This window comes from Elephantulus edwardii, unplaced genomic scaffold (genome assembly GCF_000299155.1).
Source record: "Elephantulus edwardii isolate Elephantulus edwardi_28Jun2011 unplaced genomic scaffold, EleEdw1.0 scaffold00008, whole genome shotgun sequence".
Taxonomy (NCBI): domain Eukaryota; kingdom Metazoa; phylum Chordata; class Mammalia; order Macroscelidea; family Macroscelididae; genus Elephantulus; species Elephantulus edwardii.
The window spans coordinates 17,312,257-17,339,728 of NW_006399758.1; positions in this window are offsets into that span (position 1 = coordinate 17,312,257).

Sequence of the window (27,472 nt, forward strand, 5' to 3'; positions counted from 1 at the left end):
ATTCAAATATGAAGATGGCACAGTCCATAGGTAATTGTTCTGCTAATACAAGGGCTCCTTCTCTCTGATAGTTCGAATCCACCAACTCCACAGGAGAAAGAATCACATTAATGCTTCCGCATGATTTACAGTCTCAGAAAACTTGTTGGAGGGTCAGCTGTGAATGGGTTCTCACTCAACGGCAGTGAAGGACTTAGTTGGTCCAGGCTGTCATACTCAGCTCTCCGCTGGAAGACAGCATGTCCAGGGTTCTCCGCCTGGGTCCAGGGTTAAACTACAGCCTGGAGCAGAGCTGCAGGGAGCCCACTGCTCCTGAGTAGCAGGACAGAGAAGTGGGTGGGTGTTTGTGTTGTAAGCCACTTGAAGTTGGCTTATGCCTGAAATTGGAGGACAAAGACAACTCCCATTTCATTTCACACAAGTGGTGGCTTAGTTGCCTGAAGTCCTTTCGATTTGCCACACTGACAGCATGTAACAAATGATGCTGCCTCGCTGTCGGTTCTACCCAGAAAGCTGCTTTTTTGCTGTCCTCGCCACAAGAACCCATCAAGCCCAGGGAATCATAATGGTTAACTGTCAGGGCTGCTTAAAGTGAAAAGTGGCCTGAAAGCAAGTTTACATATCATATTTTAAACATTTACATAGGCTTAACATAAATACAAGCTCGAAGCTGGCTCCCTTTCTTCACCTGCTATGCAGTGCAGCGGCCCTGCAGTTCTCAAAAGTCAGCTACTCAGGGCTCCACGTGGCTCTCGGATGGGCTCTGTGAATGGCAACCCAAAGGCCTTCTGTTTGTCTTGAGGAGAATTTTGAGAATAAACTACATGGCAGCATTAAGACATTAAAAAAAAAAGGCAAGCCCAAGGGAATGCTTAAAACACTCTATTTGCTGCTCTGTTCTGTTAATACTATGGAAGTTGTCAGTATGATATTAACGACCCTTCAAAAAAGTTAACGAAAATGCAGTTAGATTTAGGAGATACTATCTGATACAGGCCATGGTCTTTGCAATTACTTGCTATGCATCAGAGAGCTGGACAATGACTAGGGATGCTAGAAGGAGAGTTGATACCTTTGAGCTGTGGTGCTGAAGAAGAGTATTGAATATACCATAGACTGCTAGGAGAACAAACAAGTTAATCCTGGAGAGGTTGAAGCCAGGCTGCTCCTTGCAGGCAAGGATTCTGAAGCTCCGTCTGACATACTTTGGGCATGTTGCAAGGTGGGATCAGTCCTTGGAGCGGGACATCATGCTTGGGAGGATTAAGGGACAGTGCAGGAGAGGAAGGCCATCAATGAGATGGATTGATTCTGTCACTGGGGTAATGAGAATAGGTGTGTCAGAGACAATAAGATTGGCATGAGATAGAGCAGGGTTTAGGGCTGTTGTACATAAGGTCACTGTGAGTTGCAGGTGATTCAAAGGTACATAACAACTACAACAACAACAATCTGAGCGCTGAATGAACGACAGGAAAAGAATGCCCTTGAGGTGTGGCGTTGGAAAAGAGTACTGAGTTCCATGGGCTGCTAAAAGAACAAACAGGTGTGCCTTAGAAAACGGGCAGCCAGAGTGTCCTGGGAGGCAAGGATGAGAACATTTCATGTCACATACTTTGGGCGTGTAGCTAGGAGAGGCTATTTCTTGGAAAGAAACATCCTGTTTGTAAAGGTGGAGGATCAGCAAAAGAGAGGAAGACCCTCAGTGAGGTGGATTAACACAGTGACTGCAGCAATGGGCTCAAGTGTGTGAGAGATGGTGAGGACGGCACAGGACAGGACAGGGTTCATTCAGATCCATTGTTTATGGGATTACTAGAGGTTGTACTCAATTAAACGGCACCTAAGCCATCCAAACACTTGAAAATAACCAAAGTGCTCACTTTTTTATCAGGATCTGTGATGACACTCACCCTCTCAGCTTCCAATATGCTGGGATTTCCAACGTCTCCATCTCCAGGCTTGCCTCTCTCCTCAGGTGCAGTGGCTGTCAGCTGTCACCACATTGTCTCTTCCCCATGACCCTCCAGTGACCCCAAGATGAAGCATTTCCAGTTCTGTGCAATCTTCACAATTGTTGGTTTAATGAGCACCCCCTGTTCCGGTCACTGTATACTGTGAGTGCCTACCAACGTGGAGGGCTCATTGTCCAGAACCAAAGTGGGCAGCATTCCATTGTGATCCATAGAGCTTTGTTAGCTAATTATCACTAGCAGATCACCAGGTTTTTCTTTCTGATTTGGCCTAATCTGGTAGCTTCACTGAGCTCTGAACACCACATAATACTGATGGCACACATGGCTACTGGCATCACAGCACCATGCAAAGCACCACAGTGTGGAAAAATGGACAGACAGATGGTAGTTTCCTTATAGTGATTTGTTTGTCCACAAGTGGACAATCCTTCAAGGCCAACATTAAAATTAAACTTTGTATAGTCCTTTGAGCTTTTTGGATCCTTTCTCTACATTCTGTGACAAATGACACTCTGCCTACCCAGTTGCCAAACTAAAAACTGAGAGTCTTATTGGCTGTGTTTTCCCCCAACTCCATAGGCTTCTGACTATCAAGTGCTGTGATGTTGTCCCAGTCCTCTGTACAAAATAGCCATCTATACATGACTCATATACATGAGTGTGCAAATAAAAAAGTTCTGATGGTGCTGTGCATAATGTTTTGGGCTGGTATCCTAAAGGTCAACAGTTCAAAATCACTTGAAGGAGGAAGGTGGGAAACCTCCTGCTGTGAACATTTATAGCCTTGGACGCCCAGTGGAAGGTCATCACTATCACCAGAAATGAATTTTGTGGCAGTGGGTTAGGTGTTTGTGAGGTTTCTGGTTTATAGAAACAAAGGTCTTATTTATAGTATCCTCAAAATTTCTTCCTTCTCACTCATATTCAAGGAGAGATTTACTGCCTCTGAAACCCAGAGGAGGGTCAGCTATGGGTTGTTTCTGACTCTATGGCAAATAACAGCAGCTCACATTCAGCATCTCTCACCTTAATAGTCTTAGTTGACGTGACTGCTGCAAAACCTCCAACTGGACTCTGTCCCCTTCACCTAGAGTTAATCCTTCGAACCAGCCACCTCTTCCTAAAGCAAAATTCTAGTGATAACACCCCCTTCCTAAGGATATTTGTGAGGCTCTCCATAGGTAAAGAACAGAGTTCTTGAGTGGAAATAGAAGCCTATTTCCCCTGCAAGAGGCTCTTCTCTTAACAATTCTCCCTTCCAAAACTACCAGTCATTCCAAACTCCAGTTATGTTCTTTTTTCCCCAGGAACACGTATCCTAATTCAGAATCTCCATGCTTGCTCTTCTTGACTAAGTCTGAGGACTCAGGCCACCGTGACCACCAAGCAGAATCATGCAGCCCCATCTAAGATGTGCAAAATGCTGCTTCAGCACCACAACAATATAAAGGTAAATAACCCAATTGAAAAATGGACACTTCACCAAAGAAGACATTCAGATGGCACACAAACACATGAAGAAATGTTCAATATCCCTAAGAGATATGCAAATCAAAACAACTATGAGCTATCATCTCACCCCAGTAAGAATAGCAAAATTTGACACAACAGCAAGCAACAAATGCTAGCGAGGTTGTGGAGAAACTGGAATCCTTATTCACTGTGGGTGGAAGTGTAAAATGGTGCAACCACTATGGAAGAGAGTATGGCACTTTCTCAAAAAGTTGCAAATAAAAATACCATTTGACCCAGCAATTCCACTACTGGGAACTTACCCTAAAGAAACAATAACCACCACCCAAGCAGATATATACACCCAAGTGCCCATCAACAAATGAATGGATAGAGAAGGTCTGGTATATTCACACAATGGAATATTATGCAGCATTGAAAAACAAGGAACTCATGAAATATTATGCAAAATGGATGACCCTGGATGACATTATGCTGATTGAAATATCTCAGTCACAAAAGGACAATTATTGCATAAGGCCACTGTTGTAAAATGGGATTGACATTGGGGTTAAGGGAAGACAGAGAAGGAGGGGAGGAATGATGTATATTGCATTGAACCAGATGAGAGAGAAAACTGTTTAGGAGGGATGTATGATTGGATATTATTGTCATGACAGGAGTCGAGAATGAAGGCTGCACAGTGGAGTGGACTTGGGGGGAGAGATTGCATAACAATGACTGAATTTTTCTTTTGCTTTTCAAAGAGAATCATGAATGGGGGAGGGGGAGGCAGGGAGAAAAGTGCAACAGTGAATGATTGGAAATTCTAAGTCTCTGTAATCTTTCATTAAAATTAATTTTTAAAAAAGAAAGAAAACAAAAAAATGCTGCTTTAGCCCCAGAGCCATTGCTTTTCACGATGTGTTTCCATGTTTTCTTCCTCAAAAAGTGAGCTCAGGGCAGGTTGGAATCCTGCCTGAGTTATCTTTTCCTCAGGACCAGGCACTCTGTGGGCCATAAATGTCTAATAAATGAAAGAAAGAATGAGCAATATTATTTGAATCAATTCTGTAGCCATAGCTTTCCCACTAAGTGGGAAAATGGCTAAGCATAGGCAATATCATGACAAAGACAAAACTGAAGTTGTACATTTCATTTTACTTGGATCTATAATCAACATCCACTGGTAATAAGAGTCAAGAAATTAAGCTACAAGTTGCGTTGGGAAAAATCTACTGTCGAAACCTTTCCAAAGTGCTAAAGAGCAACAAAGACATTTTAAAGACTAAAGTCTTCAGTCTCTCTGAAGAGATCCAAGGTATGGTCTCTTCAATTGCTTCTTACGCATCTGAAAGTTGGACAACAAATAAAGATTATCAGAGAAAATTTGATTTCTTTGGTTTGTGGAAATATATTAGAGACGAGTATTGAATATCCATGGACTGTCAAAGAACCAAACAAGTCTATCTTGGAGGACGTACAATCAAAGTGCTCCTATGGTGAAACTCTGTCTCATATACTTTGGGCATGTTTTTAAGAGGGGCAAGTCCTTGGATAAGGACATGATGCTGGGAAATGTGGAGGGTGAAAGAACGAGAGGAAGACCCTCAACAAGACAGACTGATGCAGTAACAATGAATTCAGGGTTGCGCAAAGCTCTGATCCAGTGTTGATAGGGTTGCCATGAGTCATAGTCAATCTGACAGCAACATAACAAAAACAACATCTGTTAATCAAAATAAAAATGAAAATCAGTAAGGCAGATCTTGTTAATGCATTTTTTTTGCAATCAAAGGGTCAAGAGTTATATACTATCCGAACACTATTTTCATAGTCTATGACATTTGCTGTAGAACTAGATCATAAAGACATATAATATTGCCATCCCAACAGAGTAATCATTTTTAATAAATTAGTAATTATTGAAGAAGGTATTAGGACAGAGGTTTTATCCCCTCTGCTAGCACTCAGAAAGCATGAAAGATTACTTTGCATCTTTTCAGAGCTAGTATGGTCATTAACAACCTGGACTCTGGAGCTAAAATGCTAAATATAAATTCCAGCTTTAGCATTCATTAGTTCTGCCCCTTTGGATATGTAACTCTGTATTTTAATTTCTCTATTTGTAAAATGAATGTATGAATAGTGTCAACTTCACAGGTTATAATGAGGATTAAGTAAATTAATGCAGATAAAATATTTTAAAAATTATTTCTAAAATAAAGTTGTGACTGCTGTAATATGTCATTTACTGGTATCAAGTCAATTCCAATTCAAATAACCCATCATCAAGTTTGCAAGGCTGTAAATATTTACAGGAAGAGACCATCTAACTCACTCTCAAGGAGTGACTAGTGGATTTGAACCACTGATCTTTCAGTTAGTATTCCAGCAGGTCACACACTGCGCCACCAAGACTTTTTACTTAAACCATATGCCTCCCCCCCAAATACTAGGATACATTGTCTAAGTATCAGAGTTAAGTGTTAGATCTACCCTAAATGGCAATTATCCTACATACCAATCCAAACTTAAAACCGTTGAGCTGATCCTGACTTACAGTGACCCCAAGTGTTAGACGGTAGAACTGTTCCGTAGAGGTCTTTGGAATCGTGGGAACTCTGGTGGTGTAGGGGTAAGGAGCTGCGCTGCAATCACATTGGCTTGTGGTTCAACTCCACCAGCTGCTCCAAGGGAGAAGGATGGGCAATCTTCTTAATGTGAGATTTACTGCCTTTGAAAACCTGCTGGAGGTTCAGCTATGGGTTTGTTCATACTCTACGGTGCACACAGCAACGATCTTTTCAGATTTTCAGGCATTTTTTTCAAGGCACTACTGGGTGAGTTCAAGCCATCAACCTTTAGCTTAGTAGCTGCATTTCAATAAACCCTCACCATTAACTGTTGTCCAGGGTTTTTACCAAATGTATAGTTTCCACAACTTGTGTATGGAAATTTTTAAAAACAATCTCAAGTGACAAAACTTCAGGGTGTTTATCCCTCTACCTTCCTGCCTTAACTAGTGCCCAGCTTTGGTTCTGGGAAGGTTAATCCAGTGAGAGCCCAGAAACAGAGACTGGGAGCGCGGAACATACGGTGAGGCGAGTGTGCTCAGTGCCACTGCGCCATCTAGTGGTCACGGCGCTCAGCGGGGCCTCGCGTCCTCGAGGGAGCTGGAGTGAGGGAGGGACTCCACCTGATGTGTGCTAGCCTGCTCTAGGACGGTATCTCAGGACAGCACCACTTAAAGCGCAGCATCACGACCCTCAACACCAGGGAGGACAAGCATCCCTCTTCAGCCTGACAGTACTCAGTTCAGCTCGCTTATCCAGCTGTCACAACTATATGCACAAAATCAGGCAGGGAGAAAGGAATGGAAGGGACGTGAGATCATGTCAAGAGCGAGAACGAGCCTAACCGATGTCAACATAAGCCCTCACAAGGATTTATCAGATGAGCCTGCAGGAAGGAAGACGTGCAAACGCTGGGTAACTTTCAGACCTCCATTTCTGGCTTCCTTGCGTCTTGGCATAACACAACTCAGGGGCCTGACAAGGGCAACGCCGATTGAAGCCTGTATCAGGGCCATTGCTCTGTGTAAGTGATAAAAGCTGTGTTCCCAGAAGGTCAGTCAGCACTCCTCGCCAATAACTCTGCTCTGAGGGTATTGAGCGCCATGGCAGGGAATGAGCCACTTAAGACCCAATCAAAGGGGCGCTGGGAGGCCAGTAATCCCCCCAGCCTTTCTTCTCTATTCAAAGTTCCTGGCTCAGTGGCCAGGCGGACTGATATTAAACTTTAAAGAGAAGTGGGTTTGAAATCAACAATTAACTAAAATCGCTTGCCTGGGCCTGGATTTCACAAACGCCAGGCAGAGTTACTTACTGTTAACTAGTGAGATGGCCATGGGCCAGTGTTGCTGTGTCTTGTCCAAAAAGTGAGTCCTCCAGGTGTTCAGTGTGATTTCCCGTCATTACAAGAGTTTCTGGGGGGTAAAGAATTAGGAAAGATCCAGTGGGAAAGATTCAGTGAAAAGATGGGGTGATGGTGGGCATACATCAATGGTAAATAATTTTACAAAACACAATGTATTATGCAAATCAAAACAACTATGAGATATCATCTCACCTCAGTAACAATAGCAAAATTTAACAGAACAGCAAACTACAAATGCAGGCGAGGTGGTGGAAAAACTGGAATCCTTACTCACTGTGGGTGGAAGTGTAAATTGGTGCGGCCACTCTGGACGGCTGTATGGCACTTTCTCAAAAAGTTGCAAATAGAAATACCATTTGACCCAGCAATTCCACTACTGGGAATATACCCCGAAGAGGCCATAACTGCCACCCAAGCAAATATATGCACATCCATGTTTATTGTGGCTTTGTTCACAATAGCAGGGAGTTGGAAACCACTTAAGTGCCCATCAACAAACAAATGGATAGAAAAGCTGTGGTATATTCACACAATGGACTACTACGCTGCATTGAAAAACAAGGAACTTATGAAATATTATTCAAAATGGATGACCTTGAGGATAGTATGCTCAGTCACAAAAGAACAAATACTGCATAGTGCCACTGTTGTAAAGCGGGACTGACATCAGGGTCGGAGGGAGAATGAGAAAGATGGGATAAATTATGTATACTGCATTGAAACAGATGAGAGGGAGAACTGTTTAAAAGGTATATATGATTAGGTATTATTGTCATGACAGGAGTCCAGAATGAAGGCTGCACAGTGGAGTGGACCTGGGGAGAGGGATTGTATAACAATGAAAGAATTTTTCTTTTACTTTTCAAAGAGAAGAACAAACTGGATGGGAGGGGTGGTCAGGGAGAAAAGTACAACAATGAATGAATGGAAATCCAAAAATCTGTAAATTTTCATTAAAATTAATAATAATATACTTGAACCAACAGAGAGACACAGTACAATTCTTATGTTTACAGAACAATGAAAGTCTTGCCCTAGCTCTCTAGTGACTCTGCCCTGAGCTAGATAGGTCAATATAGGTCCTCAGTGGTAGACCCTACACCAACACAGGTCTAAGTGAGCCTGAAACCAAAATAATGAGACCTTAGGCCACTGTGCCCCCACTCCCACCCTAACAAGGTCCTGTGGTATAAGAGAGGCTATGCCTCCTCAGCTAGTGAATGACAGACTTAAGAATCTCAAAGTTCATACTCATAACTTCCTTTCATTACAATAGGAAATCAATCTTGGAAGAAAAATCATTCATTCAATTCACTCAAAGAGTGGTTGAGTTGCCACAGAAAGTGAAGACATCAAAGGGGAAAATACTAGCCTTTTCCCTCAAGAAGTGTACTGTCAAGTAAAGAAAACATACAGTATATCTAGCTAACAAGTTATGTGCATGGGAGTATGATAGAAGAATCATTATCCTGGAAATCCACTGAAAGACTTCTTTTTTAATGATATGTATTTTATTATTTTATATTCGTTTTCATACAGTGATGAGTTTGCATTGTGTTTCATTCATGTACATTGTGTTTTAGACAATTTTTCATTTACATTGTGTTTTAAACAATTTTCCATTTACATTGTTTCATACAATCATTCATATGCATTATATTTTATATAATTTAGACAGTGTCATGATGGATGAAGAGGAGATTGAAACTGTTAACAACTTCATCTTGTTTAGATCCACAATTAACATCCTTGGTATGAGCAGTCAGGAAATGAGACACATTCCACTGGGAAAATCTGCAGATAGAGACTTTTTCAAATTATTGAGGAGTATTGAAGTCAATTTGAGGACTAAGGTGTGTCTAATTCAGGCCATAGCCTGTCTGATTGATAGCTATGCATCTGATACCTGGACAATGAATAAGGATGACAGAAAAAGAATTGATACCTTTGAGGTGTGGCACCGGAGAGCAGCACTGAACATCCCATGGACAGCCAAGAGAACTAATAGATATGTCTTGGAGATGGTGCAGCCAGAGTGCTCTTTGGAGGCAAGAATGATGAGGCTTTGTGTCACATACCTTGGACTGGTTGCTAAGAGGTGCTATTCCTTGGAGCAGGACATGATGTTGGGAAGGGTTGAGGGTCAGTGAGGGAGAGGAAGACCCTCAACGAAGTAAATTGACATGGTGACTGCTGCAATGGGCTCTTGTGTTTCAGGAAGTGTGAGGATTGCACAGGCTAGAACAAGGTTCTGATCTTTTGTTCATAGGGCCGCTATGAGTTGTGTTCAACTGGACAGCATCTACAACAACATTGATCTATGTCTATTATTACCCCATCTTTTCAAGTCTCCATTGAATCTTTCCTATTCCTTCACCACCATCACAAATCCACCCACTAAACTCTGCTGTTCTAGTCATTTACATCTTTTCTCTTTTACTCCCCCTTCTCAATTTTGGACTAGTTATCCATCTATTTTTACAGTAATGGTCTTATGAAGTATATGCCCTTATGAGACTGAGCTATTTTTATTTGACTGAAGGTGTACAAACCATTTTGGTTTTTCATATAATTATGAATACTATTTTACTATTTGTTCTGCTAATAAGAGACTATAAATAGTCTTGGGTGCCAATAAATGTAGTCTCAAATGCTTAACCAGCTGTTGTTGTTGATTTCCTTTGAGTCGAGCACAACTCATAGCAATCCTATGAACAAAAGGCCTAAAGCCCCTTTACAACTATTGATATTTATCAAAGTTCATAAAGTTTCCAGAGGCTAGTTGTTTAGGAAGTGGATACCACTCCTGCTTCCAAATCAGCTGTATAAATCCATAATTTCTATTATTAACAACCCCACCTGTGACACAATTTCCAGTTTCTCTACGGCCCTTAGGTTCAGTGATTTGCTAGAAGGTCCTCTAGAAATTCAGACTCATCAGGGGAGTAATTCACATGCCTGTAGGTATGCAGGCTGGTTTTGTTTTGTTTTGTTTTTTTTGGAAACTGGTGAGCAAGGAGCCAGGCTGGATGCTTAGGCCACTGGATACAATTTCTCAGTCTAGACAACTTTTCATTGTCCAGAAGGCTTGGGCTAAGTTAATACAGTCATGCTGCTGCTCTGTGTCAGTGTTTTCACACACACGTACAGTGTGGAGAACGCTCTCTTGTATTGGTCCCACAGCTATTGATGATTTGTGAGACCATGTACTAGCAGTTAAGATAGTTGGAGCTCATTCACCCAATGGGGGCTAGGAAAGCCAATAATCAAGGTTTCTAACACCACACATACACATGTTGCTTTATAATATTAATTTGTCTTTGATTAGTACAATTGATTAACAGCAATTTCTTATAAAGCTTTTTTTTTCTAACACTTGGTTTTTGTATTTTTAAAATGACTTCTTTCCTCCCTCTCTCTCCAAGAAGGCACCTTTTTCAATACAAAGACTCAATGACTGCTTTGGTCTCTTAATTGTTTTTAGTCACTTAGTTATTTGGTACTCAAGGTAAACTTTATGGGTTTATAAATGAAAGAATTTTATCTTGAAGTGATTTAATATGCAATCCCAAAGACCATTCTGAGGGAGCTTGGTCTCTAGGGAGGAATGATGGAGACCCAGGAATAGTATGAAAGACAAGAAGCAAACACTGAGCACTTACAGTCTTCCAAGCACTATTCTAGACATTTTGGGATGACATCTCTTTAAAACTGGTATTATTAGTGTGTCACAATATAGGTGAAGTTAATGAATTTGTCCAAGATACCAGATGGGGCATGAGAACTGAACTCCAATGGAAACTATACCAGGCAGGTTTCACGGGGAAAGAATAACACAGTGATAAATGTCACAGTGGAAGGATGAGTTTGGAGATGCTGTCCAAGATTGTACTGGAATCCCTGAGTTGTACAGTTAAAGAACTCGACTGCTAACTGAAAGGGTGTAGGTTCATGTTCACTCAGAGTTGTCTCAGAAGAAAGGCCTGGCAAAATATATTGGAAAGCCAGCCATTGAGGACACACTATGAAACACATTTCTTCTATGACACGCATGGGGTCACCACAACTTCATGGAATTAACTTCACAGCAAGTGGTGGGAGCCAGAGCTGCCCTAGAGTAGAAGAAACCACATGTTTTCTGGTAACTTGTTGCTGTGGAAATGAAGAGGAAGAGAAGGTTTGAAGAGAGAGGGACATGATCATCAAAGACCCTGAGAAGAGATCTCATGAGAGACAGCTCATTTAAGTCTGGCGTGTTCATGAATGGCTAATTGTAAATATTCATTATACACTGTGAAAAGTCACCTCATCTATGAGAAAATCAGAAGTTAAATTCCCCCAAACTTCAACTGATATTTGGAGTTGATCGTATTTGGAGTGACAATGCCTCTGGACTAAGTAGGTCTTGTTGTTTGCCTCAGTTAAGCATTTGCTCTAGAACTACCCTTGTCTAGAGACTCAGCTGATTGGAGAAATAAGACAGCGTAGTGATATTTGTCAATGACTCCATCTCCAGCATATACTTGTTGTAGAGGGGAACTCAGTAATTGTTCCCGTTACCAAAAGTCAAGAAAAGGTTGTTTATTTTGGCATACTGCATGAAAGAGGAAAAAAAAATAGGTAAAAGAATAGGAGAATTGAACTGCTAACAGCAACAAAACCCCAAATTCCTGAGGGTTACTTATTTAGAAAGATTTTATACAGGTTATTATTGAAGGTCCATTTACATCAAGATGGCAAAGGAAAAAAGAGATGTCCATACATTTGATTCCCCAGTTTCTTAGATAAGAGAAGAGACCTTTTGATTTCATTTGCAGCCTCACGTCTTCATCTTATCAGAGACCAGGATATCAGCATAAGGCAGAAAGAGGAAATGCACAATAGGTGTTACAAAAAGGACTAGAGTCAGGCGAAGCTCTCTAGTCCAGGTTGAGAGGGCATAGCGTCACTTGTAAATTTTAGGTGAAATGGTGCCAAAGGCAAACTTCACCTATCTAGTCTTTTTCCCTGCAAAGAAGGCCAAATCTACTAGGTCAAAACTATTCAGTTCTGTGTTGAGACAAGCTGGGATGAAGCCAGGTAACATCAACAATACTCATTGGGCACAGAGTGGAGTCCAGGCCACTTGGCAGAGATGCCCTTGTGGCTAGGATTTAGATGGCTACAATGAAGATGACCCAGAAAACAGAAACCCAACTGCTATGTAAGAACAGAATAGAGATGACAATTAAAACAGACATGGGGGGGAAAGAAGAATAAACTGGGGAGGAGGGTGGAGAAAACAGTGCAACAATGAATGAATGAAAACCCAAAATCTCTGTAAATGTTCATTAAAACTAATAAAATTTAATTTTAAAAAAAGAACAGAATAGAGAAGAATAAACTTCAGATGCCCATGACTAGTCAGCTGAACAAACTGGAAGAAATACCTGGAGAAATGGCTTACAGACCACCCCTGTGGTTTGAAAGCACTTCAATAAATTGTAACCACCGTGAGAGACATTGGTGATGGGGTTCTCACCATCTGTGCGAGAGATTAAGTTCCATTCCTGGTCAATAAGCCTCGTGCACAGTCATCACTTGTCAGTCGTGGAGACTAGCACGTTGCTAAGAGGCAGAACATATTTTGGTGAGGATTCTAGACAAAGAGGGACTTGGAAGAAAGACCTGGCAATCTGCTTCCAAAAATCAGCCCATGAAAACCTCACACAGTGCACCTAGTCCCATCACCCCAAGACTAATCCTGGTGGGCAGGAATCTCTTCAGTTGTGTTCCCATGAGTCAGGGGTCAATTTGACAGCAGCAAACAACTGAAGAAGAATGCCACCCATCATAGATGCCTGAAAGAGAAGTTAGGAAGTCATCTCCAGATCTGCATCTAGGGGAGAGAAAGAGCCTTGCAATCCATCAGACATGTAAATAATTGTAATTGAAGAAACTCAATGGTTTTCTGTACTGGTGTTTCCTTCTCAGCTCCAAATTCCCAAGAGATCAAAGCATTTCATCACCTAGATGTAAGACATACTTTTATTTTATGTCCCATAAAGGAAATTAATTATGCCAAGCACACTACATCCCAAAGCCTTCTTCTCCTCTTTAATTGCTCAGATCCAGGCTTAATAGATACAGATTTTATCACACGTCAAATTTTGTACACATGTAAAAAGAAAGATGTTATGAAATGAAGTGCTCAAAGAAATTGCTAAGCCTTCTTTATATCCAGTGTCTGATTGATCCGAATCACTTTTGGACCAGAGGCCTTGATGTGTGTCCTACCCAGTACTGCCCTCTGTGCCCAAGAAAGTTGGTGATGCAGCATTCAGAGGCAGTTAATCACATGGGAGAATGCCCATTCTTCTCCCACAGAGCAGCTGGTGGATCTGAATCGCATGCCTTTAAGATTGCAGCATAGCTTCTGACCACTAGGCCATCAGAGAGCACATGCGTGCGCACGCATATATAAGAGATAAACATATATTGCTCTACACACATATATATATAGAGATAAATGTCTATATCTTTTGCTGTGATGGTTATGTGACATCAAGTCGCTTGCGACTCAAAGTAATCCTATGTGCAACAGCTCTGAACCCTGCTCTATCTTGAGCCAAAATCATGATTTCCGATACACGAGCTCCCGTTACTATAGTCAAAAAGTCAATCCATCTCATCCAGGGTCTTCTCTTGCACTGTCCTTCCAACCTTCCAAGAATGATGTTCTTGTCGAAGGACTGGTCCTTCTTGGCAACAAGTATGTGAAATGGAGCTTAAAAATTCTTGCCTCCAAGGAGCAGCCTGGTTTCACCTTTCCAGGGCAGACCTATCTTAGCAGTCTTCAATAATCTTCTCCAGCACTATAGCTCAAACACATCAATTCTCTTTCTACCATTCCTAGTCACTGTCCAACTCCCTCATGCATAGCATGTAATTGCAAAGAATATAGCCTGGATCAGGTGCACCTTAGTCTCCAGCCTGACATCGTTGCTTTTCAGTACTCTAGAGAGGTCCCTGACAGCAGATTTTCCCAGTGCAATTCTGCTTTTGATTTCCTGGCTGCTGGTATCAAGCGTGTTGATTGTGGAACCAAGCCAACTGAAGCTGTTAACAATTTCCATCTCTTCACCGTCTATCATGATGCTGCCAGTTGGCCCAGTGGTCAGAATCTTTGTCTTTTTGATGTTGAACTTCAATCCATATTAAAGACTGCAGTCCCTGACCTTCTGCAGCAAACACCTGAGGTCTTCTTCAGTTTCAGTAAGCAAGGTTGTGTCATCTGCACAACACAAGTTGTTGATAACTCTTCTTCCAATCCTGATGCCATATTCCTCCTCAAAAAAGTCCAGCCTCTTGGATGATCTGCTCCACATAAAGATTGAAAAGATATGGAGATAGGATGCATCCCTGATACACTCCTTTTCTGATTTTGAAACATGCAGTGTTTCTGTTCTAACTACTTCCTGGTTCATGTATACAATTCACAAGAGCACAATCAGGAATTCTGGGGTTCCCATGTCCTCAAGGTCAGCCACAATTTGTTGTGATCCACATAGTCAAATGCCTTTGCATAGTCAGTGAAATACAGATAGACATTCTCTTGGTACTCTGTAAAGCAATATATATAGATATGTAAATAAAATACACAAGTATTCTCCACCAGAAATTTGAATGCATGCTGCATATTATGTAATATTAGGATGTCAATTGATATGTTTCAGATAACACATGCAATCCTGGATGTGTTCACCCATCTATGCCAGGAAATGTGGAGGACAGCTACCTGGCCAAATGACTGGAAGAGATCTATATTTGTTCCCATTCCCAAGAAAGGTGATCCAACAGAATGTGAAAATTATTGAACAGTACATTAATATCAAATGCAAGCAAAATATTGCTGAAGATCATTTAAAAACTACTAGAACAGTACATAGACAAAGCACTGCCAGAAGTTCAAGCCGGATTTAGAAGAGGCTATGGCACCAGGGATATGATTACTGATGTCAGACCGATCCTGGCTGAAAGCAAAGAATATCACAAGAATGTCTATTTGTGTTTTATTAGCTATGCAAAGACATTTGACTGTGTGGATCATAACAAATTATGGATAACATGGAGAAGAATGAGAATACCAGAACACTTGATTGTGCTCATGCAAGAACTACACCTAGATCAAGAAGCTGTTGTACAAAAAAAGTAAGGTAACTCAGCATGGCATAAAATTAGGGAAGATGTGTATCAGGGTTCTAGTCTTTCTCTATACCTGTTCAATCTGCATGCTGAGGAAAATATTTGAGAAGTGGACTCTATGAAGAAGAATGTGGCATCAGGATTGGAGGAAGTTTCATTAATAACCTTCATTATGCTTTGACACAACCTTGCTTACTGTAAATGAGGAGGATTTGAAGCACTTGATGCAGAGATCAAAGACTACAGCCTGCATTATGGATTACATCTCAGTGTCAAGAAAAAAAAAATTCTCACCACTGTCCCTATGGGAAACATCATAATAGATGGAGAAGAGATTAAAACTGTCAATGACTTCATCTTACTTGGATCCACAATCAATACACTTGGTGTCAGTGGTCAAGAGATCAGGAAACGTATTGCACTGAGAAAGTCATTAGTCAAGGACTTCTCCAATTTATTTAGCAACAATGATGCTAATATAAAGACTAAGGAGTGTCTTATTCAGGTCATCTTTTCAATCACTTACTATGTTCCTGAGAGCTGAATAGTGAATAAGGATGACAGAAGAATTGATGCCTTTAAACTCTGGTGCTGGAGAAAAGTACTGAATATCCCATGGACTGCCAAAAGAACAAATAGATACATCTTCTAGAAGGTGCAGCCAGAGTGCTCTTTGAAGGCAAAGATGATTAAACTTAGCCTCACATACTTTGGGCATGTTATGTTATGTCCCCAAACATAGCGGAGAACACTTTCATCTTCAGTCAATTTATTTGTCCTCATGTCTTTGGTTCCTGGAGGGAAAATCAACTCAGTAGCTATTTTCCTAGTCTTTCATTTAATTTGCCACTTTGGATATAAGACGTCTGTTCTGAATTACTCAAATATGCCCAGAACGCAAAAGCATGACTATGCATTTAATGTGGAAAAACCTCACTAACAAGAAAATATAAACCCTCCAAGACAATGAGCTTCATTCTCTCAGAGGTCTTGATGTGTTCTTGTCAGTTCAGTTTGTGAAACTCAACTAGTCCCCTGTCCCTCAGTGTGCAGCCTCTTTCTTATCAGGTGGACTTCTCCCATCTCCCATCACAGAGCTAACACTTTCATTCATATTCATTCTCTCTCTCTCTCTCCCTCTCCCTCTCCCTCTCTCCCTCTTTCCCCTCCCTCTCTCCCTCTCTCTTGTTGTTATGTGCCATTGAGTCAGAACCAACTCATAGCTGACCATCCATCAGGTTATCAAAGGCAGTAAATCACAAAGAAGGAGATAGCCCATCTTTCTCCAGTGGAGCAGCTGGTGGACTTGAAGAGCATGCCTTTGGCTTGAAGCACTGGTGACTTAGTCCATGAGGAGTTAGTTACTTGCTAACCCAAAGGCTGAGCTTTTCTGGCAGTTGGAATCCCCTAATGGTTCTATGGAAGAAAGAGGGGCAATTTACTTTTTTAGGATATATAGCCTTGAACACCCAGTGGAGGATCAGCTATGAGTTGGTTTCAATTAAGTGGAAATTAGCAATTGAACAATATCCCGTTGTAATGCTAAGAGGTCAATAGCTGGAATCTACCAGCTAAGCATCAACTTGAACACAGGTGCTCAGAAGGTACTGTCTATACACACTAACTGTGCCCCTTCTCATGATCTCTGGGGAGCTCAGGAGAAGCTTGGTAACATTACACCCACTTATATGAAATATCCAGAATAGACAAATTAAAGGAGAGAGTAGAAAGGAGAGTAGTTAACAGGGGCTGTTGTTATTTGCTGTCGAGTTGGAACCAACCAATAGCTGACCCTCCAGTGGGTTTTCAGAGGCTGTAAATCACACAGGATGAGATTGCCATGCCCATCTTTCTCCCACACAGCAGCTGGTGGATTCAAATTGTATGCCTTTTGGATTGTAGTATAGCTACTTACCACTAGACTACCAGAGCTCTACAAGATAGGAAATAGAGTTTTTGAATAATGGATACAAAGTTTCTGCTTGGAGTGATAAAAACGTTTGGAATTTTTTTTTTTAAAAAAAAAGGCAAAATGAGAATCTATAGATATTTAACAATGACCAATCTGACAGGATTCATCTAAAAAATGTATAGAAAATTCAAACACATTCAGCATCCAAAGCACAAACAACCCAACTACAAAATGGGCAGAGGACATAAATAGACACCTCACCAAAGAAGACATTCATATGATCAACAAACACATGAAGACAGCAACGATAGGAATCAAGTACAAAATGATAGCAAAGATGTCGAGAGATTGCAACACTCACACATTGCTAATGAGTATATATAATGGTGCAACCATTATGGAAAGCAGTTTGGTACTTCCTTAGAGAGTTGGGAATGAAAATACCATTTGATCTAGGAATACTTGAACCAGGTATATAACCTAAAGAAACAAGAGCTGCAATGCAAACTGATATACACTTGCGCCTACTGCAACACAATAGCAGTAAAGAGTTGGAAACAACTCAAGTGTCTATCAACGAATAAATGACTAAAGAAACCATAGTACAGTAACATAATAGAGTATTACACATCACTAGAAAATAAAAATAGAAGAACACAATAAGCATTTCCCAAGCTGAAAGAATTGAAGAACAAATCCAAGTCTCAAGTTGTAACCCTGGAGAATTCTATGGACAAAATCATAAATGAAGTAAGAAGCATCAAAAAAAGATGGAAGGAATACACAGAGTTACTGTATCAAAAATAATAAGTATGGACAGAATTATTTCAGGAAGTAGCATATATGATAAAAAAGTATGAAATGTAGAAGTCCAAGCTGCACAGATAAAGTTGGTAAAAGATTAAGACACTACGAATTGACAGAATATCAGAAAACAGATACAACCCTGAACTTTCTCACCAATATCTGCCAACAAATATGGAAGACAGCTACATGGACAACTGACTGGAAGAGACTCATATTCCCCATTCCCTAAAAAGAGGATCCAACAGGGTATGGAAATTTTCAAACAATATAATTAATATCACATGTAAATAAAATCTGATGATTATTTAAAAATGGCTAGAACAGTACATCCACAGGGACCTGCCCCAGAAATTCAAGCTGGTTACAGAAGAGACTATGGCACAAGGAATATCATTGCTAATATCTGGTGGATCTTGGCTGAAAAATCAGAGAATACCAAAAAGATGTTTATTTGTGTTTTACTGACTGTTATTATGTACTGTTGAGTAGAAACTGACTTATAGCTGATTCTTCAGTAGGTTTTCAAGGGCCATAAATAACACTGGAGGAGAATGCCCATCTTTCTTCATTGGAGCAGCTGGCAGCTGGCAGATTAAAATTGTGTGCCTTTGGATTAAGCCACCAGAGCTCCCCTCTTTAAGAAAAAAAATCATCAGGAAAATACACACCAAAAAAATTGACTATGCAAAGGTATTTCACTGTGTGGGTCATAGCAAATTATGGATAATGTTAAGAAGAATGGTAATATCAGAATACTTAATTGTGTTCATGAGAAACCTCTACATAGACAAAGAAACAGTTGTCCAAACTATTCAGGTAACACTGTATAGTTTAAAATCAAGAATGGTATGCATCAAAGTTGTAGCCTTTCTCCATATCTATTCAATCTGTATGCTTGAGCAAATAATTTGAGAAGCTGAACATATGAAGAAGAATGTGGCATCAGGATAGGAGGAAGACTCATCAATCTGAGTTTATACAGATGATACAATCTTGCTTGCTGAAATTGATGATGACTTGAGGCACTGGCAGTAGAAAATTAATGAGTTACAACTCAACTATCAAGGAAACAAAAATCCTCACCACTGGACCAGTAGGCAATATCATGATGGAGAAAAGACTGAAGTTGTAAACAATTTTTACCTGGACCTACAATCAATGTCCATGGTAGCAGCAGTCAAGAAATCAAGAGGCATTGCCTTGGAGAAATTCATTGTCAAGAACTTCTCCAAGATGCTAAAAAGCAATGATGTCAGTTTAAGACTGAGATGAGTCTCATCCAAACCATATTTTCATTGCTTCATATGCATCTGAAAGGTAGACAATGAATAAGAGGGATAGAAGGATTGGTACCTTTGAATTGTGGTGTTGGTGAAGAGTGTTGAGTATACCATAGACAGCCAAGAGGACAAACAAATCTGTCTTGGAGGAAGTGCAACCAAGGTACTCCTTAGAGGCAAGGATGATGAAACTTAGTTCCCTCACTCTCTTTGGGCATTTTTCAGGAGGAACCAGCCCTTGGATGGAGATCTGGAAAAGGTAAAGGGTCAGCAAAAGAGAGGAAGACTCTCAATGAGCTGGACTGACACAGTGCCTACCTAACACACTGGGCTTGAGCATGACAGAAATTATGATGGTGGTGCAGGATAGGGCAGAACTCATGTCTGCTGTTCATAGGGTTGCTGTGAATCACTGTCAACAACAACAAAACCTGTCAGGAATTTTTGAGATACTGCTCAACATGGATAAATAAAGAACTAATTATATTAAGTGATATGTCAGTCACAAAAGAACAATTATGATATGCAACCACTAATATAAAAAAAAACTAAGCAATGGTTTGCACACAGAAATCAATCTTGGAGAATTAAAAGAAATGAGAAGTGAGAGAAAGCAGAGGATTAAATGTAATCCTAAATTATTTGTATCACATAATAAAAGATGTTTGTGACAAAATACAGCATTGAAATATATTTCCTTTTATACTGCAGCCAGACTCCTCCCTAAATGTGATCACCAGCAGAGTATCTCCAGTGCAGTCCTAACGTTTTGGTTCTTTATCCTATTCAGTAAGAAGAGCAAAACTGGAGTCCCTGCTTTTCTATGTAAGCCATTTCTTTGATGAAATGATTCTTTTGATTCATGAAGTTAAGAGTTAATTTACCAAATTGAAAAGCTCACCATGTTTATTCCTGGAAGGAGGAGAGGATTGGTCTTCATGGGAATGACTAGGATCATTAAGCACAGGTACAGTTTTTCTTTCAAGATGGTTGCCAAAGGAAATACTACCTTTTGCTCCTAAAAATGAGTTTGTGCCCTCTTCCACTCTGAAAAAAAAAAGAAAATTAATAGAAGTGATAGTTATAGGATTTTGTGAATGCAATTAATACCACTGTGTTGTATGTATTTAAAATGGTTATTGTGTTGTTGTTATGTGCCGTCAAGTCACTTGCAATTCATAGAGACCCTATGCACAATAGACCTGAAATCTGCTCTATCCTCTGCCAACCTTTTAGTCTCTGACACGTCACTGAATCAATTAACCTCATCGAGGATCTTCCTCTCTTGAACTGTCCCTCCACCCTTTCAAGCATGACATCCCTCTCCAAGGACCTGTTCCTCCTTGCAACATGTCAAAGTATGTCAGAAAAAGCCTCAGAATCCTTGCCTCCAAGGAATAGCCTGGTTTCACCCTTTCCAGGATGAAAGGCAGTTCTTCTGGCAGTCCATGAAATATTCAATACTCTTCTCCAGCACCACAGCTCAAAGGCATCAATTATCTTTCTATCATCGCTAGTCATTGCCCAGCTTTCTGATGCATAGCAAGCAATTGCAAAGACTATGGCCTGATCAATCACACCTTAGTCTCTAGACTGATGTTGTTGCTCTTCAGTACTCTGCAGAGGTCTCTGACAGCAGACTTTCCCATTGCAATTCATCTTTGAATTTCCTGGTTGCTGCTACCAAGAGCATTGATTGTGAAGCCAAGCAAACTAAAGCTGTTAACAAGCTCAATCTCTTCCCCATCTATCATGATGCTGTCAATTGGCCCAGTGATGAAATGGGAAATTATGTTATATGTATTTTGCCACAGTTGAAAAACAAAACCTAAAAATCTCACCCAAATCTTGTTTGGTCCAAATTATCATCTAATAGGTACCGTTCTCAGCTGCTCCAGATTGAGGCAGGGTGGAGATGTGTTAGTTATGGACAGCAGGATCTTGCTCATTGGGGTAAAAACCAAAGACAGTCAGACATTTCTCATTCTCATTATCAGTGTGCTTCTGAGAAATTGCATGGAAATCCAGCAACATTCTTACAAACTATGTTTTAAATCCACAAGAGAATTTTTCTTTTCAATAGACTCTTTATAAGGAGTTCTCGTCTTTATTCTTATAACTTACTAGATGCATGTGATTAGCTAGCTTCTTATAGACAGGATTTCCTAAAATATTTTTAATCACCACACTGGCAGAATTTTTATAGATGTAAATTAGTGAATATCCCATGAACTGCCGGAAGAACAAGCGTATGTCTTGGAGCAAGTACAAACAGGGTACTCCTCACATATTTTGGCCATATTGTCAGGACGGGTCTGTTCTTAGAAATGGGTATCATACTGGCAAAGGTAGGAAGGAAGGTCAGTGAAAGAAAGGAAGATCCCCAACAAAATGGATTGACACAGTTACTATAGCAATGATTTCAAGCACATCAGAGATCATAACAATGGTGTATAATAATAGGGTGAGTTTCAGATCTATTGTTTGTGGGATAACTATGAGTCATAATCAACTTGATGGCACCTAACAAGAACAACAACAACACAGTGGAGGGGGAAGTGTGTTATGGAAGAGATCACCCTATCAGCATCATTGTTGTTGTTAAATGTCGTTGAGTCGAGTATGACTCGTAACAACCCTATGAACAAAAGATCTGAACCCTGTTCTATAACTATCATCATTTCTAGACGATAGTTCATAGAGTTTCCAGAGGATACAGCTACATGCAAAATCACCACAATCTGATGACCTGGGATGTCTTAGAGGAGGAGGTAAGCTCTCAGATTGAGAACTGAACAGTGCCTGTAGTACAACAAAGCTAATTTTTAGAGTTTCTTGTAGATGCTTGGATCCAGTGGCAATGTGCTAGGTGCATGTTAAAACTGGGAACCTTTTACAGTTATCAAAAAACAGAACCAGAACTGTCAAGCATAGTGCTCTCAGGCAAACACCTACCCTCTTCCCTACAGCTGGTTTCACTGGACTGTTAACCAGAAAGTCGGAGAGAGAGGAATATTATTCATAATTGGCCTGAAAAAAAATCCAAACTCATATTAATATCTGTTCTTTCTCTCTGAACTCTGTTATGGAGTATAATCCGGTGGGAGATGAGATTCAGAATTTATTTTTAAAACCAAAAACAATGCATTCTCAAGATTAAATAAAAAGTCACAACCAATAAAAGCATCTCATTAGTATGCTCCTTTAGCCACATTTCCCTTGGTCAATAGACCGTATCTCCTTTGAAGAACAAGTGGATTTCACAATAACACATGCACGGACCAGAGCAGGAATCTGTGAAATGTGGCCGTTAACATCAGAGGAGTACTGAGGGCTGTTGTTGTTAAGTGTTACCAAGTCAACTACAACTTGAAGAGTCCTGTGAACAACAGATGAAAACTTTGACCTAACATGCATCAGCCTCACAATCTCCACCACACTCAGGCCCATTGTTGTCGTCACTGTGTCAATCCATCTCACTGAAAGTCTTCCTATCTGTCACTGACTCTCCATGTTTCCACTGAAGGTCTTCCTATCTTTCACTGACTCGCCATGTTTCCCAGCATGGTACCTTTTTCCAAGGACAGGCCCCTCTCCTCACAACGTGTCCAACATAGAAAACAAAATGTCACCAGACCTCTGAGAAGCACCTTGGTTGCACTTCCTCCAAGATCTACTTAGATGTTCTTTTGGTACTTCATAGGATATTCAATAAAGGTTAAGTACATAAAGAGGTGTGAGATGCCTTTGACACAGACCCATATTTGTGAAGATAAAGATCTAGTAAGACAGTGAGCTACATGAAAGTTACTTGTAGTTGTTATGTGCCATCAAGTATGACGCATAGAGACCCTATGAACAATAGATCTGAACCCTGTTCTAGACTGTGACCACCTCACAATCTCCAACATAGTCAACTGCATTGCTGTAGTCACTGCGTCAATCCACCTGGTTGAGGGTCTTCCTCTACGTTACCATTCCCCTACTTCTCCAAGCATGATGTCCTTCTCCAAGCAATAGCCTTTCCTAGCAACATATCCAGAGTATGCTATACAAAGCTTCACGTCTTTGCCTTCTAGGAACACTCTGGCTACACTTTCTACAAGACATACCTGTCTGTTCTTTTGCCAGACCATGAGACATTCAGTACTCTTCTCCAGTATCACAGTTCAAAGGCATCAATTCTTTTTCTCCAAAAGAAAGGCTCATTCAGGTTTTGTGGGATTTGGAGAGGCGTTTGATGAACATACAAGATTTTATTGTGGTTACTTGTGGAAAGAGAGTTTTTTGACTCTGTCCAACAGTGCAGATCTCTGCCTGGTATCGCTGCAGATCTTAGGCCTAAGGCATCTCCTGCTTCTCTTGGGGACAATCAGCAGTGTTGTCAGAGGCTCACCTCCTGAAGACCACACGGACATTATCAGTAGACCTTATGACCCATAGGGTTTTTATTAACTGTTTTCTTTTACAAATAGCATCAGAATGTTCTTCCTCATTTATCTTGATCTGGAATCCCACTGCAAATGACTCGGCACCAATGCATCACACAAGCATCCCTAATGGGTTGGTGAGACTGCAAATGGCATGCACTGCCAGATCCTTGGCATGAAAGGGAAGAATTTTGCCACTGAAGGATCCATGTCCCTATGATCAGCTAATAACCAAGAGTTAGTAGAGTTCTATTTATTTCCATTGAATGAAATAAAGTACATTTGTCACTTACAGATTCCTAATGAATCCAATTAAATTTTTTTCTCTGGGAAATCACTGACGTCTTTCTTCTGTTTCTCTGTTCACTTTTCTGTTTCTTTGATGTTCTTTCTTCCTTCTGCTCTCTCTTCTATCAGATGTTGGAATGTCTTGTCGCTCAGCCAGGAGCAATTTCTTCTGTTCACATCTTTTTCCTGGTTAATGAAACTTTCATGGCATAGTCCGTAAGTGAGTTGTGCTGCTGGCACAAAGGTCATACTTCTCTGGTGGATTGAATCGACCAGTGACTTCCTAGGAGAAAGATAATCAGTCTCTTCCTTTGACTTTAGAGCCTCGATGGACAGCTCAGAATCCCTGTGTACAGTTCCAACTCAAAAGAAATTAGTCATAGAAGCAGTACTCCTGGTTAATACCATTCAGCCTCAAGGCTTTGCATACTGTCTCACCATCATTAACACACAAAGATAAGCTATCAGACCAAAATTCTTCTGAGCATAAGATGTGAGTCTCCAACAGCTGACTTAAGTCTCAACTTGATCTAGAACTTCCCCTGACCAACACAGAATGCTTGATATATCTCCTGAGTCTGTTCCTCTTCCAGTATTTTCCTAATAACAAGTGACACCAACATTCATTCAATTGTTCAAATTAATCTAAGATTCATTCTTATTTTGATTCCTTTCTTTCCTTCTGTAAGTAAATTGTTTTTCTTCACTTCTCAAATACCAAATCTCTCTCATGAAAGCACCACCCTAGACTAGGCCATCATTCTCTTTCTTCATTAAACACCTTTAGCTAAGGCTGATTTTCCATCTTTCATGCTCATAGAGTTGGAATCAACTCAACAGCACCAACAATAATTAATATCCTTAATGGTCTACTCCTGTTTCTCTAATACACATTCTCCACAAAGCATCCAGAGGGAGTTTTCCAAGATGTAGACCAGATAATATCACTCTGCTGCTTAAATCCCTCCAGGAAATTTCTGCTTCCACTTAGGTTGTAGAAAGCCACAATAGAACATAGCTCTTTCCAACCAAAAAAAAAGGGAAATGCCAGATAAGCTTACACAAGCATAACCTCTTTAGAAACAATCAAAACACAAGCTCAGGAGGCAACCAAGCAAACTGAGTTCCTAAGAGACATAAACCTCTAAGGAAAGACGAGAGGAGAACATTGTTTCGTCTCCCAAAAGGCAATGGGAGGAATATATGGCTGCCATATAAGTGGTTAGGAAGAAATCACATAGATTTTATCTTATTTCCTGAAAGCTTGTGTGTCATTTGGGAGTGTAACAGAAGTTTGTACTCAGCTGAAAATGCTTTACCACTGGTCTCCACGTAGAGCCTTTGAGAAAGGCTGGGGAAAGCGCCAAAAAACAGAGAAAAAGAGAAACTTGCTCAGTGTAAGTGAAGTGCTTCTCTTTCCCTGGACAGTTCTTTCTTACTAAGCAAAACCTTTAAGCTATTAAGTAGGGAAGTGTCACAAACTCACTCAGAAAAAACAATCTATTGTTTTTGGGCAAAGAGTCAAAACCTTTTTACTTAGAAGGGAAGAAGCATGGAGAGCTCTCTTAACCTCCATAAATCAGTCAAGAGTTCATTGTACATAGTTATCTCTATTTTTTTTCCTCCATCTGTAGATTGTCTCTTCTTTGTTGATGAAAGTCTCTTTGTTATAAAAATAATTCATTATTTTTAAAAAAATTCACAATTACAACAATTTTTACATATGCAATTCAATTACACTGACTTTTTCCCCCCCTCAGGCTGTGCAACCATTCTTACTGTCCATTTCCAAATGTGAATAACGTCTTCTGGCAAACAGAAGTTCTTCTTTTTTATGAATTCCCATTTATTCATCCTGTCTTTTGTTGCTCCTGCTTTTGGTGTCAAAAAATCATTATTGAAAACTAATTCATGAGGCATAGAATCTTGGCCTTTAGGGAGCTCTGGTGGCATTGTGGCAAGAAGCTGCACTGAAATCCTGAAGATGTGTGGTTTGAATCCACCAGATGCTCCCCTGGAGAAAGAGGGGCAATCTCCTCCTGTGCCAGTCAGTTCTGACTCAAAAGTACACAACAAGATGGGGGGTGGGGTGGAGAATCTTGTCCTTTCTTCTAAGAGTATTATGGTTTAATTCTTAACTATAAATCCTTTATCCATTTTTGGTTGATATTTCGTATCACAGCACCTTTTGTTAAAGAGCTTATTACTTTTCCAATTGAACAAGTTTATTACTCTTGTAAAAAAATCTGTCAATTGTAAATGTGTGCATTTATTTCTGTACTCATTTCTATTCCAGTAATCTATATGAGCTCTGGTGGCCTAGTAGCAAGAAGCTGCACTGCAGTCCCAAAGGCACACAGTTCGAGACCACCAGATGCTCCACGGGAATCTCCTCCCATGTGGTTAACTGCTTCTGAAAACCCACTGTTGGGTCAGCTATGGGTCGGTTCCAACTCGACAGTAATCAACAACAATGATCTAACAACAACAACAAAAATCTATATGTCTATCATACTGTACCAAAACACTGCGGGGTGCCAAGCAGTTTGTGATCAGCTGCTTCACATTCATTGGCTCCATAGAAGGAAAAGTCTGACAAACTACTTTTGTAAAGACTACAGAATAGTTTTATTCTACTCTAACACATAGGGACTGACTTGGTGGTAGCTAACAGCAACCCTTAACAAGATAGATTTGCACAACAACTGCAATAATGGACCTATGCACAGGAAAGATTCTGTAGGGACAATACAGGATTGAATAGTGGACAGAGTTTTATTCTGTTGTGCATGGGTTGCCTGTCCTGCTATCTTGTGGGTCCCTAAAAAAGGTATACTTAATATCTGTCTGGCATGTATATTGAGCTGAAAGGTGTCCTCCCAAAAGATATGTCATCCTAAGACCTGTGACTGAACATATTAAGAAATGTCATCACAAAAATAAATAAATGAATAAATTAATAAATGAATTAATTAATTTAAAAAAAGAAAGAAATGTCATCACAAATGCCTTTAATTTCAGGATTTTGAGATTAGGCCATCTGGATTAGCATGGGACTTAAATCTAATGAAGTCTTTATAAAAGAAATCAGAGAGAGAATGAACAGAAATTTATAGGAAGAAAGCTGTAAAAAACAATGATTAGAATTATGCAGTTACAAACCAAAAATCACCAAGCATTTCTGCCTGCTACCAGACAATGGAA